Source organism: Peromyscus californicus, unplaced genomic scaffold (genome assembly GCF_007827085.1).
Source record: "Peromyscus californicus insignis strain IS unplaced genomic scaffold, ASM782708v3 Scaffold_17__1_contigs__length_78620276, whole genome shotgun sequence".
Lineage (NCBI taxonomy): Eukaryota > Metazoa > Chordata > Mammalia > Rodentia > Cricetidae > Peromyscus > Peromyscus californicus.
Genome location: NW_026294469.1, coordinates 43,187,227 through 43,201,464, shown reverse-complemented (window position 1 = coordinate 43,201,464; position 14,238 = coordinate 43,187,227). Strand labels below are relative to the sequence as shown.

The following is a 14,238-nucleotide window of genomic DNA, read 5'->3' as shown; positions in this document are numbered from 1 at the left end:
TAAGCGAATTCCATGATGACATGGATTCCACCCTCTCTTCCTTGGATTCTGAAATCTGAGCCAGGGAGACAGCTGAGTAGAGTGCTTGGCATGAAAATGCAAGGACCTGAGTTCAAATCCCCAGAACCCAGTTAAAAGAATTAGATATGGTAGCAGAGATCTGTAATCCTGGTGCCCTTAAGGTGGGATGGGAGGTGGGGACTTGCCAGCCTGCAAGTGTGGCATCTACAGTAACAGCAAAAAGAGAGACACTGTCTCAAACAAAGGTAAAGGTGAAGACAGATATCTGAGGCTGTCCTCTGTTCTCCATGCACAAGGCATGACCCAGGCATGCCCACACTCATACACATTAATGCAGGCACACACATTGTATACACACACATGCACACGCAGTACACATGTCATGTACATGCACACATACACACTTCAAAATTAAAAAGGAAATCTGCAGCCTAAAGCATTACAGTGGTTTTTGTTTCCCTATTCTTGTTATTTTTCCTTGCTTCTCCCCATTCTTAATCGAAATGCACAGGAAGACATTTAGTTGAATGTAAAGGAGACAGGAAAACTCAATAAAATGGCAGTTTATTAGGATGATATAGGCTAATGAAGAGCCCCTGAGATGTTACACTCACTTCTGAGGCTGGACCAGTTTGTATTAAAGCCATTTAGTGGATGAGGATCTGGCTAAGCCTGATAGACTGTGGGTCGGGGCTCCTACCTCTCCAGGGCTCTTCACTTGGTGGGGTGTGATGATAACACCCGCCCTGAGTACAAGAGATTTTCATTTGATGAGTGGTCTGAACATCTATTTAGTGGTTATAAAATATCTACTGCTGAAAGCCACAGAGCATTGATAAACAGATCCTGGACAGCTGAGTTATTGCAATCTACTTAACATGAGGAGAACAAATTATGAGTCAAATGTTCCTGTTTAATAACCTCACTGAGGGCAGAGAGCCGCTCCAGGCTGGCGTTGACCCTGCGTGCACTGAGCCTGGCCATAGTCCCAGAAAGGTAATGCAGTCATTGAAGCGGTTCAGGGGGATTTTCCATTAGGACTAAGGTACACAGAGAGGAAAATTTAAAAGGTCCATCTGGTAAAGGAAATAAACAATTTGTAAAACTGCTATATGGTCCTGGACACACTACCTAGATTCCCTCTGTGACTTGCATTTCATCTTTTTTACATTACACATGTTTAAGCTTATTAAATCTTGTCTTCAGCATAATACTGCATTCTTTTATGGCACCGGGGGAACGGAAGGACTATTTGTCTGTTCTCCATTAGTCGTTTGAACCTAGGTCAATCCTCTCAGCCCAAGGACTATAAATACTTTTGTTGAAAACTGACTCCTTTCCCTGCTTCCAAGGATCATGCTTTTCTTTAACATGCGCAGAAAGGGCTGGCTTCGTCGCCTCATGGGAAACGCATTAGCAATATGTTTCCTGGGCATGTTATTGCAAAAATAGAAATGCATTTCAAATGGTGTTTGTTTCTCAACCTGCTCCCCTACATGTATTTTGGGGTATGCATGTAGGGCATATGTTGGAGAGCAAGTCAAGTAATTTCTGGTAGGTAGTGAAAACACAATGCAGGTCTTTTCTTATGAACTGAAAAACTTAATTGGGGCCAGGAAGCAAAGTTGGAGGTGAATTTAACCTTCATTGGGATGCCATGTTTCTGTTCCCATTTCACTCCCCAGCACCCCACTGCTAGCCTCCACCCACAACAAGCACCCACATATACACATGCATGAACCCTCAACCTGTCTGTGATGCCTTTACTCCCATAGGGCAGTTTTGGTTCTTTATTTGAACCCAATACTGGGGTGCCTACTAGAAACTTCTCTGCAAAATCGTCAGCAGACATGGAACTGGCAAATAAAAGTATATGAAAATGTGTGTTTTTCAAAACGACCCAGAACTGAATGAAGGCCACACAGCAATTTTTTTTCTTCTCTATTGGCATACTCCCAATAGTGTCAAATTGGTTTTCCCGAGCCAAAAATTTCCTTAAGTGAAACGCGCTGTGTTAGAAGGCTTTTAAGACCTCTTCACCTTAAAGTGCAAACCTCAGAATGGGGCCCTAGAAAGCAAAGGCTCGTTTTTTTGGCATGCCACTTAAACCGTGATTAGTGGAGAGCATCAGCATGCTAGAAATAACTGTATTTGCGAGCCTCCTGCTCTGCCGCGCTTGACTGTCGGCCAAGCCTCACATCAATCCCAGAGAATGAAAACTAAGATAATGAGAAAAGAGGCTTTTCATGCCAAGACTCAGGAAAGAGGCTCATTCTCCACATGCTGCCTCTGGGCCACAAGAAACAAGGGGCAGCGACCCTGGCCTGCTGGTCCCGTCTGCAAGAGCATGTGCAGTGCCATCATAGCCAGAACCTCCCCCAGTTCTTTGGGTCTTAGTGTCCTTAGCAGGATACAAGGGGGCGGGGCTGTTGTGAACCTTTTCTTACTGTTACAGGGGATACTCTCAAGCAGCTAGGCTGCAGGGGGCTGGGGAGTGGGGAGGGGCTGGGAGAGGGTCGTGTGTCAGATATCAAGTTCAACTCCTGTTCTGAGTTAGCATGAGGCAGATTTGATTCTTGTCTTTATCTTGAAGTACGGCTTTGTGCCTGACTTGACAAGCTGTTGTAAAAATGCTTGGAAAGATCTCCTGCTTCCAAGCTGAGTCGGCTTGGGTCTGTTTCTGAGCTGGAAGAGGAATGGACATATCCCCGCCTCCCTTTTTTTCTTTTCTTCTCCATAGCCGGCTAGGCATTTACTTACTGGTGCTATTTGTTATGAAGAATCAGCCATAAATCAGCGCTCATTTCCCATTTTCTTCTTATTGATGGAATCGCTGGAGGAAAACAGCTTGTCTTCCAAGCTCCTGGAGCCCTGCAGGACAGAGAGGCTCAGACAATAAAAGTTATTTTGACAGAAAACTGACCAAACACGACAATGGACAGAGGGGAACCGGCAGAGGGAGGGAGAGAGGGTGTACACGGCTTGTCTGTTTTTGAACTATGGCTCCCTCTCTTTTTTTCTTTGTTAAATTACTTTTTCATATGAAGGACACAAAGGGAACGGCCCCTACTGGCAGCCAGAAGGCAGAAAACAAACCCTTTGAAATTCCTAATTTGTTTATAGATGGTCCTCCAGGAGCCGGCTGGAAAATAATTTTGTCTGCCAGAGACAGCGAACCGCTAGCTACCCGAGGGTGTTGTGGGGGGAAAATGACTCTCCAGTTTGGGTCCTTGAATGTCTTATTGTTCAGCACTCAGCAGTTCTACTGAAATTACTCATCCGACAGAGAAGAAAAATGAAAAGAAAAAATCCCTCCTCTACTCTCTGGCCTGAGTATCTGGGGAGGGCACTCTTTAAAAAAAAAAACAATTTTGATTTGGCTTTCAACTGTGCCGCGATCAGCTTTAGCATCACACAAAGGGCTGTTACTGTTCCCTCCTAATCAGTCTTCTTTCGCTGATGCGTTGTGTTTTGTGGATGTTTCTAGATTGGTCACCTCACACAGGTCAGATGGGGGAGGGGGACTTTTGTCTTCTCTCTGAGATGTGCTAAGAGAGAATGAGGGGCTCTTCTCTATAGCTCAAATACCCAGCTGCAGAGGCCTCAGTCGAGAAGTCTAGAATGCAGGGATGTGCAGGCTGAGAAAAGTCATCAGCAGCACTCAGGGCCTCTGTCTCCAATGGGAGCAGGTTCCAGCAAGACTAAGTCTAGGCTTGGCCCCTTGTGAATTGTTTTCTCTAACTCACAGTGGTGTGAAAATGCTCTCAAAAGCTGACAGAGGTGGGCTGCAAGGCTTTCAGAGACATAGGTGGCTGACGTGGAGGAGAACATCGTATCCAGCCCCTCTATTGGCTGGAGCCTTGATTGTGCTGAGCACTGTGGTGTGAAGGAGGCATAGTGTCAGGTCTCTCCTGGGATCCCCACTGCTTCTACCCCCCCACCCCCACAATCCCTATGGCATTGGAGGTGACTCCTTTATATAACATATCAGCTTTACCTGGGGCTTCCTCAACACATAGGCTGACTCTTCTATAAAGGCGTAATCAAGACCTTGCTTTTTTTCTTTCTGAGCTGAGGAGAGTCATGCAAGCCTTCTATCCCACTGCCTGCCACTATATATAGTCCCTGAACCCATGCTGACAACTGACAGACAGACACACAGCTTTCTGAGATGAGGCAGCTGTAGCCCTGGCATCAGGGACTTCTACAGGGCTCCCCCTTGCTACCTGATCATCACCCTCAACTTTCCTACTGTGTTGCCTGACCCCCACCCCCTCAAACCTCTATTCTCTTTAAACTTTGGCCCCAGTACCTTCTTGTTAGTTTGCACTAGATGAGATCATATTCTGCGTTGCAGAGGAAGTAGGAACCATCAGCGGAGTCTGTCTCCAAATTTCTCTTTGCATCCACTGTCTCCTCAGCATCCTGTTCTCATCAGCATCTTTGCGGAGTGTAACTCTCTTCCCCTAAATAAATGTCCTCTCTCTGCTGCTGGGTGCCTCTTCAGAGACCTCCAGCTTTCTTCTCTTGGGTTTTGTTCTCTTTGGGAATTCTTCAGAGCCTGTGCTTAAGCTGGCCCCTCTGGCCCCAACCTCCCATTACCCACGGCAGTGCTTCTTCATAGCCAACCCTCCTGAAATAAGAAGTCTATCCACTCTACCATCTGTTTCCACGTTTTCACCTCTCACACTTTGACCCAGAAGAAGCTAGATTTTGCCATCATTACTTTTGTCAATCTCCCCCATGGCTCATGTCACCTCTCTCTGTGAATGGCATGCCAGCAAGCCAGAATCCCAAGATTCCTCCTTAACCCCTGTGACTCACGGACATTCCTTGTCTCTGGGTATTTTTTCCTGACCCTAAGCATCTTTGAAACCCATGCAATGTCCTGTCATGGTTGTCGCTTGCCTGGATTCTCCCACAGGCTGGTGAATCTTCTCCTTAGCTCTTGTATGCCTCCCAACCCATGTTCTGCCCCTCAGCCATAAGGATCTTTTAAAAATGGAAGTGAGTCCAAGTCACTGTTTTGTTTCAAACTCCTCAAAGGCTTTTCATTGTCCAAACAAGGCAAGGCTTTGGACTCCTTTCCTGGACCATGTGATCTGGCCCTCCCCTTTTCCATTCTGCTTCATCTTGTATGTCTTTCTGACTGGTACACTTTATTCTTGCCAAGGTTAATTTCCTCAGTTTCCCCCAATGGGACATCCTTTTTCTCTTGCAGTCAGTAAGGGATATCTGTTACTATGTGCTGTTTGTTCGTTGGTGTTTTTATTATTAATAACTCTAACTCAGAGTTCTATTAGTGCTGCCCATAGGCATGTGGCTGCGTGGCCATCCACAAGGACACAAGAATCCTACCGATCTCTCCTTTTCCAAATAGAATGAATTTCCCCCCCGACAGCCAGCCACCAGTTGCCAATAGCTCTCCCAACAGAGTGAATCTAGAACAATGAGTAAGGTTTAGCTACGCTGCAAAGAAGGTAAGGACCCCTCATGAAATAGTAGCATGATGTGGGGGTAACCAATCTGCTTGTTTGCCTTTATACCACAGGCATGTGGGTGTCCCCAGAAACCAACAGAGGGCATCAAATCCCCCGGAAGTGCAGTTTCAGATGTAAGCTGCCTGATGCAGGTGCTGGGAATTGAATCTGGGTCCTCTGCAGGAGCTGTGAGTGCTCGTGAGCACAAGCCACCTCTCCAGGCCAGAAACATTTCATCAAAATTTTATCCATTCATTCTTTTTTTTTTTTTTTTTTCTGGAGCTGAGGATCGAACCCAGGACCTTGCGCTTGCTAGGCAAGCGCTCTACCACTGAGCTAAATCCCCAACCCTATCCATTCATTCTTAAGAATGCAGTGAAGGGAAGATTCGGCATAAGGAAAGGGTGAGATAAAATACTGTTTTTAGCCTGGCATAGCATCTATAGAGGGTTCCAAGTTTCTGCCACATTGACTTAATCCAGGAAGGCCACAGCAAGAGGTGACCATATTTTTTTTCTAATAATGGAAGTACACTCAGGTGATGGTAACATGAATGTTGAGTTCAGGCTCTCCTTCAGGTATGGGGGCAAAGAAAAAGTAGACAAGAAGCACAGAAGTTTATGGTATGCCTGAAATTCAAACAAGGAATATCGTTTCCTTCTTACAGTCCGACTTCAACACTGAATGGGCTATAACATATCCACCCTGTGATTTTTAAAAATGGGGAGAACACCCATGGTAAGGGTGCTAAATGCAAATTCATGTGTGTTTGGGGGATCTGTGAAGCATATATCTTTGTGTGGATGTGTGCATGAGTGTGTGTGTGTGTGTGTGTGTGTGTGTGTGTGTGTGTGTGTGTGTGATGTGGTTCATATATGTTTGTGCAATTGTGTGCGTATATATGTGTGGGTGTTTGTGTGCGTGAATGCATACGTGTGTGTGTGTGTGTGTGTGTGTGTGTATGTGTGTGAGTGTGTGTGTGTGTGTGTGTGTGTGTGTGTGTGTAGAGGACATGGGTCAACATCAGATATAGTCCTCAACCACTATCTACTTTAATTTTAGAAACAGGATCTTTCACTGAACCTGGAGCCCACTGACTGCTAGGCTGACTGGCCAGTGAACTCCAGAGATCTGCATGCCCATGCTTCCTCAGGACTAGGAATGCACATATACACCACCAGGCTCAGCTTCCAGAATCACCTAAGGGAGCAAAAATAAAGAGTGGCAGCCAATGGCTTTCTCTCTGTACAGAGCTAATGAGCACAGGAATAAAAGGCCTAGGGCTAAAAGGCAAAGCTCAATATTTGTGTAAAAGATGGCACGGTGGTCATTAATAAGACTAATAATGCATCATTAATGGGCTCAAAGCTAGCAAAGCATCAGAGAGTTCAATGTGGCTCTTCTGTTACTTTACTTAAATCTGCCTGACGATTGTAAAATACCACTCGGAAATAGTCACACATTAAACCTTATAGTGGATCAGATTTAGTCGTGTACTGCTTACTGGGTTTTGTCATATGTCACTAACTGCTCAGACCTTACAGACATCTCTGGACTTAGTCTTCATATCAAGACAAACTACACGTCATCATTCCCACTTTCCACACGGATGTAGGCACGGATAAGTGCAGTCAGGATCACACTTCAGTGATTAGATGGGGAGACAGGAGACTCCTTGGAAGCTGGTAGATCAGTTAGCCCAGAGTTTGCGGAAGAGAGCAAGAGAGAGATCATGATCTCAAACAAGGCAGGTCTGGACAACAACTGAAGTGGTCCTGACCTCAACTCACATACTGTGGCAAACACCCACATTTGTGCATGCGCGCACACACACACACACACACACACACACACACACACACACACAGAGCATGCTCAGAGCATATAATGCCACCCACATGAGACTTCCTGAACAGTTCTGAAATTGTGCGTGGGGGGGGGGGCAGGGAATGGTCTGAAATCACCGGGAATTGGGGAAAATGGCATTTTTAGGAAAGGAAATTTGAAGTCCTGTAAATAATGCACAAATTTTGCCTAGAAACGGTCATGATTGTCTCAAATCCGTGCAGAGTCTTTGGAAGATGAGAGGCTAATATAACCTTCATTGAAGGGGTCTGCAGGAGGCCCAGGCAGCAGTGCTGAGGGCAAGGGACCAGACGGCTCAGTTAATACCACGGTGAAAAGTGCCTCGGAACCTTTAATAATCCTACAGCCGGGATTCCATTGGGGGTCTTACCGCCCCGAGCACAAGTCTCGGTCAGCACCCAGGGCAGGCGAAGCCACGGGCCGCAACTGTGGCTTAAGGTAAAGGCTGAGTTCAAGTTCACTCTACAGAGACGGGGGAAGTCAGGGAAGAAAGGGGTGTGTGCACACTAGAAAAGAGCCCACGAGGAAAGGGGAAACGAGAGTAAGGGGGCTCCAATGGTGGCCGTGGACAAGTAGTGCAAGCACACCGTGTGTGTCCTGAGACCGGTCCCCACACTTCCGGAGAACACCCTAGGAGCTGTAAGGAAGCAGACAGTTCCTCCATTATGCCCGTTTTGATTGCTGCCTTCATTTGAATCACTGCCTTTATATGTAGACTAAATATATTTGCATTCTAAATAATACATGACAATGTCAAAATGTAGTAAAAGTCAACACTCAGCTTGTATCGGCTACGCAGCTGGGGCTTTCTCACGTTCCTCCAGCACCCACGGGCACCTTTCCTAACCATTAGAAACTCCAGTCTGGGGCAGAGAGATGACTCAGACGTTAAAGGAGCTTGCTGCCAAGCCTAAGGACCTCAGTTCGATCCTGGGAACCCACATGGTAGAAGAAAAGGATCAACCTCTACATACATGTCATGGCATGTGTGGCATGTGCCAATGCCCCTGCTCCCTCACATAAATATAAATTTTAAAAATCTCATCTGCTGGTAACCTTACAGGAATGGTTTCAGGTAAAGCTTTGAATCCGAAATTCACATTCTAAACAAACAGAGGCTGCTTTGAGGACCGGGTTGTCCTGCCCTCTGACCCTGAAATATTTAAGGTGATATCTGAAAAAGTTGTAGCTCAGTCAATATGAATAAATTAAACACTGATTGTGTTCAGCTTAAAATGCCACAGAACCTCCAGGAGAAAGACAGCAGCTTGGAATGGCAGGACTTTGGAGGGTATCTCAATGGACTGGGATGCTGGCTGGGCCATTTCATTAAGCCTTGGTTTCTCCATCTGCCCCAATCATACTGACTCCTCAGGGCCCCCCACACAGTAAAATCAGTAGACATGTGCTCGTGGTCTGAGACAAGTGCTCATCAGGTGCCACCTAAGAGCAAAACAACAAGCAAACAACAAAAACAACAAATCTTTTACCAGTACAATTTGTTAAATTGATGAAGAAGCAATTGTCAGACTATGATATAACATAAATGGGACAATTCATGGTATTTCTGTATGTATTTCACACATTAGTCAGTAGACCCACACAGATATTATACAATGATGAATAAATAAGCACATGGATGCACACACACACAACAACAACAACAATTGCTATTAAGGATCTATGAGTTGCTATAAAAGTACTCTGGGTTCACTTGTACATCCCCACAAGATGTTGAAATCTGGGCTCCCAGTATTCACAGTATGACCTCATCTGAAATAAGATTGTCATGGACTAAGTTAAGCAAGGTCATAATGGAGAAGGGTTGGTCCCTAACCAAGATTGGCTTTGTTCTTAGGAGATAGTCCCCACAGTAACAGATACTAAGAGAACATGTGAAGATGGAGGAATGGATTAGGGCAAGGGTTCTAGAAACTGATGGATGCTGTAAGTTGTGAATTGCAAACAGAGTCCAAAAGAGAAGGATTGAATATGTTTCTCTCATAATTCTTGGAAGGAACCAGCATCACTAGCCACAGGTGATGTTATCCACGCAAGACTGACTTTGGTTCTAGGAGATGGATTAAAGGCCAAGATGACATATTGGGGGTTTTCAGAAATAATCCAAAAGCTTTATTGCACATTATTATCTCATCATCCTAAGCACTTGATCCCACTTAATCGCCCCAACAATCTTACATTGCTGCCGACATTTAGTTCTATTTATTTAATGTATTATTATATGTGGGGGGGGGGTAGGGAGTGCACACGCCATGGTGCCTGTGTAGAGGCCCCTGTGTGAAACTGATTTTCTCACATGATCAGTGCTGTGATGTTGTTAACAGTGGGGTCCAGGGATTGAAACCAGTTCTTCAAATTTGCACGGTTGGGTAACAAGCGCCTTTACTACCTTTGCCAAATCTCTGGCCTGGCTAGGTATGACTATTATTCTTATTTTCCACTTTAGAAAACTGAACCACACAAAAAGAAAATTTAGTCACAAGTCTCAAGTTATACAGCTGGTAGTTGATGAAATTGGCTTCTAAGTTGGGTGTCCATCTCCACATGACCTTTGCTCCACTCCTGGAGCACCCCTGAAACTTATCACTTGTCTCTGAGAATTAATTCGGTATCAGGACATGACTGCAGACTAAATCATAGTCCCTGAACTCAAGTAAAACAGCACCTGTGAAATGATGGCATAAATAAATGGCACTATTTATGGGTACTCGTGTGTTACAGCATACATTAGTCAGTAGACCCTTGCAGATACTACATAATGATGAATAAGCAGGAACACAGATGCACATTTTGATACATTATACATGTAATAACTAAAAATTCTTGCTTTACACAAGTTGACCAAACATGAACTCAGCATAGTGTATAGCTGGTCTAACTACAAAATTAGCATATGTGCATGCAAATACTCGAGATAGTATTTTTATAAAAGTGGGGAAAAGCCTTCTTAGAGTGTCCTCATGGGAGAGATAGTGAGAGTTCAAAGCATCTTTTTCAACCATCCGAGGCTCAGAGCAAAGGCCCTGTCACAAAAGGTGGTATAGCGGAAAACATGAAGCACGTGTCATAGACATTTTATGTGTCCTGGAAACCTTCAGAAGAATGTAAAAGCTAAAGACAGTTAAATACACGTCTATGTCTAAATCCTTGCTGATGAGTTTATAGAAAAAAGAGGGACTAATGGTAATCAATTGGGGAAACAAGCTGTTTGTGTTCTTGTTTTCTTTTAAATTTTTTTACATCTTCTTGATGTCTCCCCCCTCCCCATTTTTTCTTTTCTTCTGTGACTTTTTCCCTTTGGAGATAAATGTCTTTTCCTTAGTGTGTAGGGGGCACTCTTTCCTGTGGTCACATGACCAGCTTCGGAGGAGGTCTGAATATCCTTTCAGGTCCTTCAGTGTTGATACAAGGTCCTGCCATCCCTGATTCCTCACATGCTAAGGTGTCACATTATGGGGCAATGTCTCCTGAAGTCACCAATAGGAAGTGTGAGGAAATGGATTGTCACCAAGGAGTACTGTAAAAACAGGAGCCTAAAATGCTTACTTCCCCAGGAGGTGCAGATGCACCTCTGAGGAGGCAAATGACCCTCTGGGACTTTCAGATTTACAATGAGGAAGACTCAACTTTGGCTTAGAGTTGCTCCACCCACCTCGTGCGAGTGTACAAATGAAAACCACCAGAGGCCCCGGTGAGGATTATACACCTTGGGTAAAGAAGGTGGTGTCATTGAATAGGGATGTCCACCCCAGAGGCTCATGTGTCACCGGCGGATGGCACGACAGACAGATGACTGGCTGGAGAGGAAGGTAGCCTCCTCAGTGGGTTAATCCATTGACAAGTTAGTAGCAGAATGGGCTTCAGGGGTGGATCCTAGTTGGAAGAAGTAAGTTCCTGGAGGCAAATCTTGAGGAGTGTCATCTCCCTGGCCCCTTCCTGTCTCTGCCTCTGCTTCTTGCCTGCTATGAGGTGAACAGTCTGCTTCCACTCAAGCCAGGAAATCTGTGTGGGAGCCAAAATCTGTGAAAGTGTGAGTCTAAACCAATCTTTCCTCCCTTACATTGTTTATTGGGGATATTTCATCACAGTGGCAAAAACATCATTTAACACAAGGGATTTTGGGGGGATAGCTGATCTTATAAATTCCTCCTGCAAGCTCAGGTTGGAGAGGAAACTGGAAAAGGGAAGGTACAAGTTGGAGAAAGTTTTGGATCTCTTCTATTTGGAGGTATCTAGAACAGTGCTTCTCCACCTGTGAGTCATGACCCTTAGGGGACAGAACGACCTTTTCCCAGGGTTGCATATCAGCTATCCTACACATCAGATATTTGCATTATGATTCATAACAGTAGCAAAGTCATAGCCATGCAGTAGCAAGAAAAATAATTTTATGGTTGGGGTCATCACAACATGAGAAACTATATTAAAGTGTGACAGCATTAGGAAGGTTGAGAACCACTGCTCTAGAAGGACTGAAGCTAGGCCTTGAGTTGGTAAAGTTATGAAGAATAAAAAGAAAAACAGATGTGACATAAGCTCTAGACAATAAAGTTTCTATTTTTGTCCACATGAGTACAATGTGGTGACGAAATCTGTTGCTGCCAGACTAAATCCAGTGTCTCATTTGAGCCTGGTTTTTGTTCCTAGAAGTGTACAGTTCACTTCCTGAGAGCTGAGATTAAACAGAAGAAGAATATCATCCCTCGATTGTCCTATCTCTACTTGTGAAAGAGAATTCTAACAGCTACCATCAACTTAGTAGAGCCTGGGGGAGGCAATTGCCTGTGTTCCTCACAGCCACCTCATGTTCCCCACAGCTACCTCATAACCTCCCATTTCCTCTTCATGCTTTATCTTCCAACAACCTCGTGTCCCACTGTCTGTTCTGTGTACAGCAGTCCATGAACATGGGCTGTCCTCACTCTCCTCAGGACTCCCGAGCTGATTAAAACCGAATGTCTAAAAATGAAAATAAATAAGTAAAAGGTCTGCTTGGCTCAGCTGGTGAAGGTACTTGCTACCAGTCTGCCCTCCATACACACACATACTGTGGCATGTGTGGGATCATAAACACACAACGACACATAGTCTTTCTCACTCTCTCATAAATAAGTAGATGTTAAGAAGAAAACAGTAATACTGCCTAGTCATCAATTTTTTTTTTCCTCATGAGTAAGTTGTTTTCAGGTCACATATTTTTGTTTGCCACATTTTACAAGAACATCTTCCTTACACAATTAACGAGTACTGTGCCCTTTGAAGAGCCCGATGGGAGCTCTAAAATGTCTCTGAAATTTTTTGCTAGCATCAAATTCTGCTCTTACAGCTTTCTCCTCTGCTTGCTCCTCAAGTGAACATCATTCATACATGAATTTGTTCACAGGACAGAAGCTTCTTCAGCTCTAAAATGAACCACTCTCACAAGTGATTTTTTTTTCTGAGTTGCTTCTGGTGATAGCCTTTGGTTGAACTCTCTCTGCTGCTCCACAGGATCTTTCCTTTTGAGATATATAAAGTGTAGTGTACCTGCTTATTAGTTCTTAGAGCAGAACTGAAAGTCCGTTTCTATTGTCTGCCAGAAGGAGGTGTCTCCCCACTCTGGGGAGTTCGCAAGGTTCTTTTCCTCCACGGTCCCATTGATTTCACCTGTACACAGAGTGTGACGTTATGGATTTTGTAGCGTCTCTGCCTTTGGTCTCCCCTGACAGTGCTTTATAAATCACTAGCTGTCAAAAAGACTTCAAGTGTGGAGATCAAAATGACTGTGTCTCTTCCAACAGAAAATGCATCTAACCAAAAGCAATGGACTCCCCAGTTTTGTCAGGAGGAGAACAACACTTGTGATAAATCAAAATAATTATGTAATTGATTTTTCCCCCTCTAACATTAAAACCAATGATCTGTTTTAGTCATGGAATTTCATCCCATCTGGAACAGTCGATGGTATTTATTGAGTAATACCACATGATGCAGGTGATTTGCTAATTTGATCCTCACAGCTATATGAAGTGGCAGAAAATATTATATCCATTCTGCCAGGGGAGCTCTTGGGTTAAATAGAAGTTAAAGCCACTCTCCAAGTTCTTAGAGCAGGTGAAAGATTAGGTTTGAACCCGGGCAGGCTGGCCCCACTGCTCTGCATTCTGTTGCAAACACTGAAACTTGGCTAACTGCTTTTCAGAAGTTGTGGGGCAGATCTCGGCCTTCGCAGAGGTCTTTCCAAGTTTAGATGCTCTCTGATGCTGTCTCGACTCATACTTGATTTCTGATGCATCCTCTCTAGCTCTGTGAAACTTTTCAGTTGAGTTGTGTTCTCGTTGGCTTTCTATCGCTGTGATAAACATCATGACCAAAAGCAGCTCCAGAAGGAAAGGGTTTATTTAGTATATACGTATTGATCACACAGTCCATCATGAAGGGAAGGCAAGACAGGAACTCAAGCAGAGCAGGAATCTGGAGGCAGGAACTGAGCAGAGACCACAGGAAAATGAAGCTTATTGGCTTAGTCCTCATGGCTTCCCCAGCCTACATTTTTATACCACCCAGGACTACCTGCCTAGTAGTAACACCATCCACAGTGACCCTGGGCCCTCAACCATCAGTCAAGAAAATAACCCACATACATGCCCACAGGCCAGTCTTATGGAGTCAATTCAACTGAGATTCAGTCTTCCCAGGTGACTACAATTTGTGTCAAGTAGACAAAAACTAATCCTCACAAGGTGATTTGAAATTAAATTCTATATACATCCTTCAGAGAAGTTCAGACAACAATATACTTTAAGTAAGCACACTGTTAGAATTTTGTTTCTAACTCATTAAAAAAATTAGTTAATATCCAAATGCAGCT

General features: G+C 44.4%; 1 long non-coding RNA gene across 1 annotated transcript in view; it reads right to left on the bottom strand.

Moving 5' to 3' along the window:
- LOC128112827 (uncharacterized) overlaps positions 1-3,006 on the bottom strand; it is a 29,103-nt gene extending 26,097 nt beyond the window's left edge. The window contains exon 1 of the long non-coding RNA XR_008219186.1: positions 2,782-3,006. This is a non-coding gene — a long non-coding RNA (uncharacterized LOC128112827). The remainder of the gene's footprint in view (positions 1-2,781) is intronic.
- Between the last annotated feature and the right edge of the window lie 11,232 nt (positions 3,007-14,238).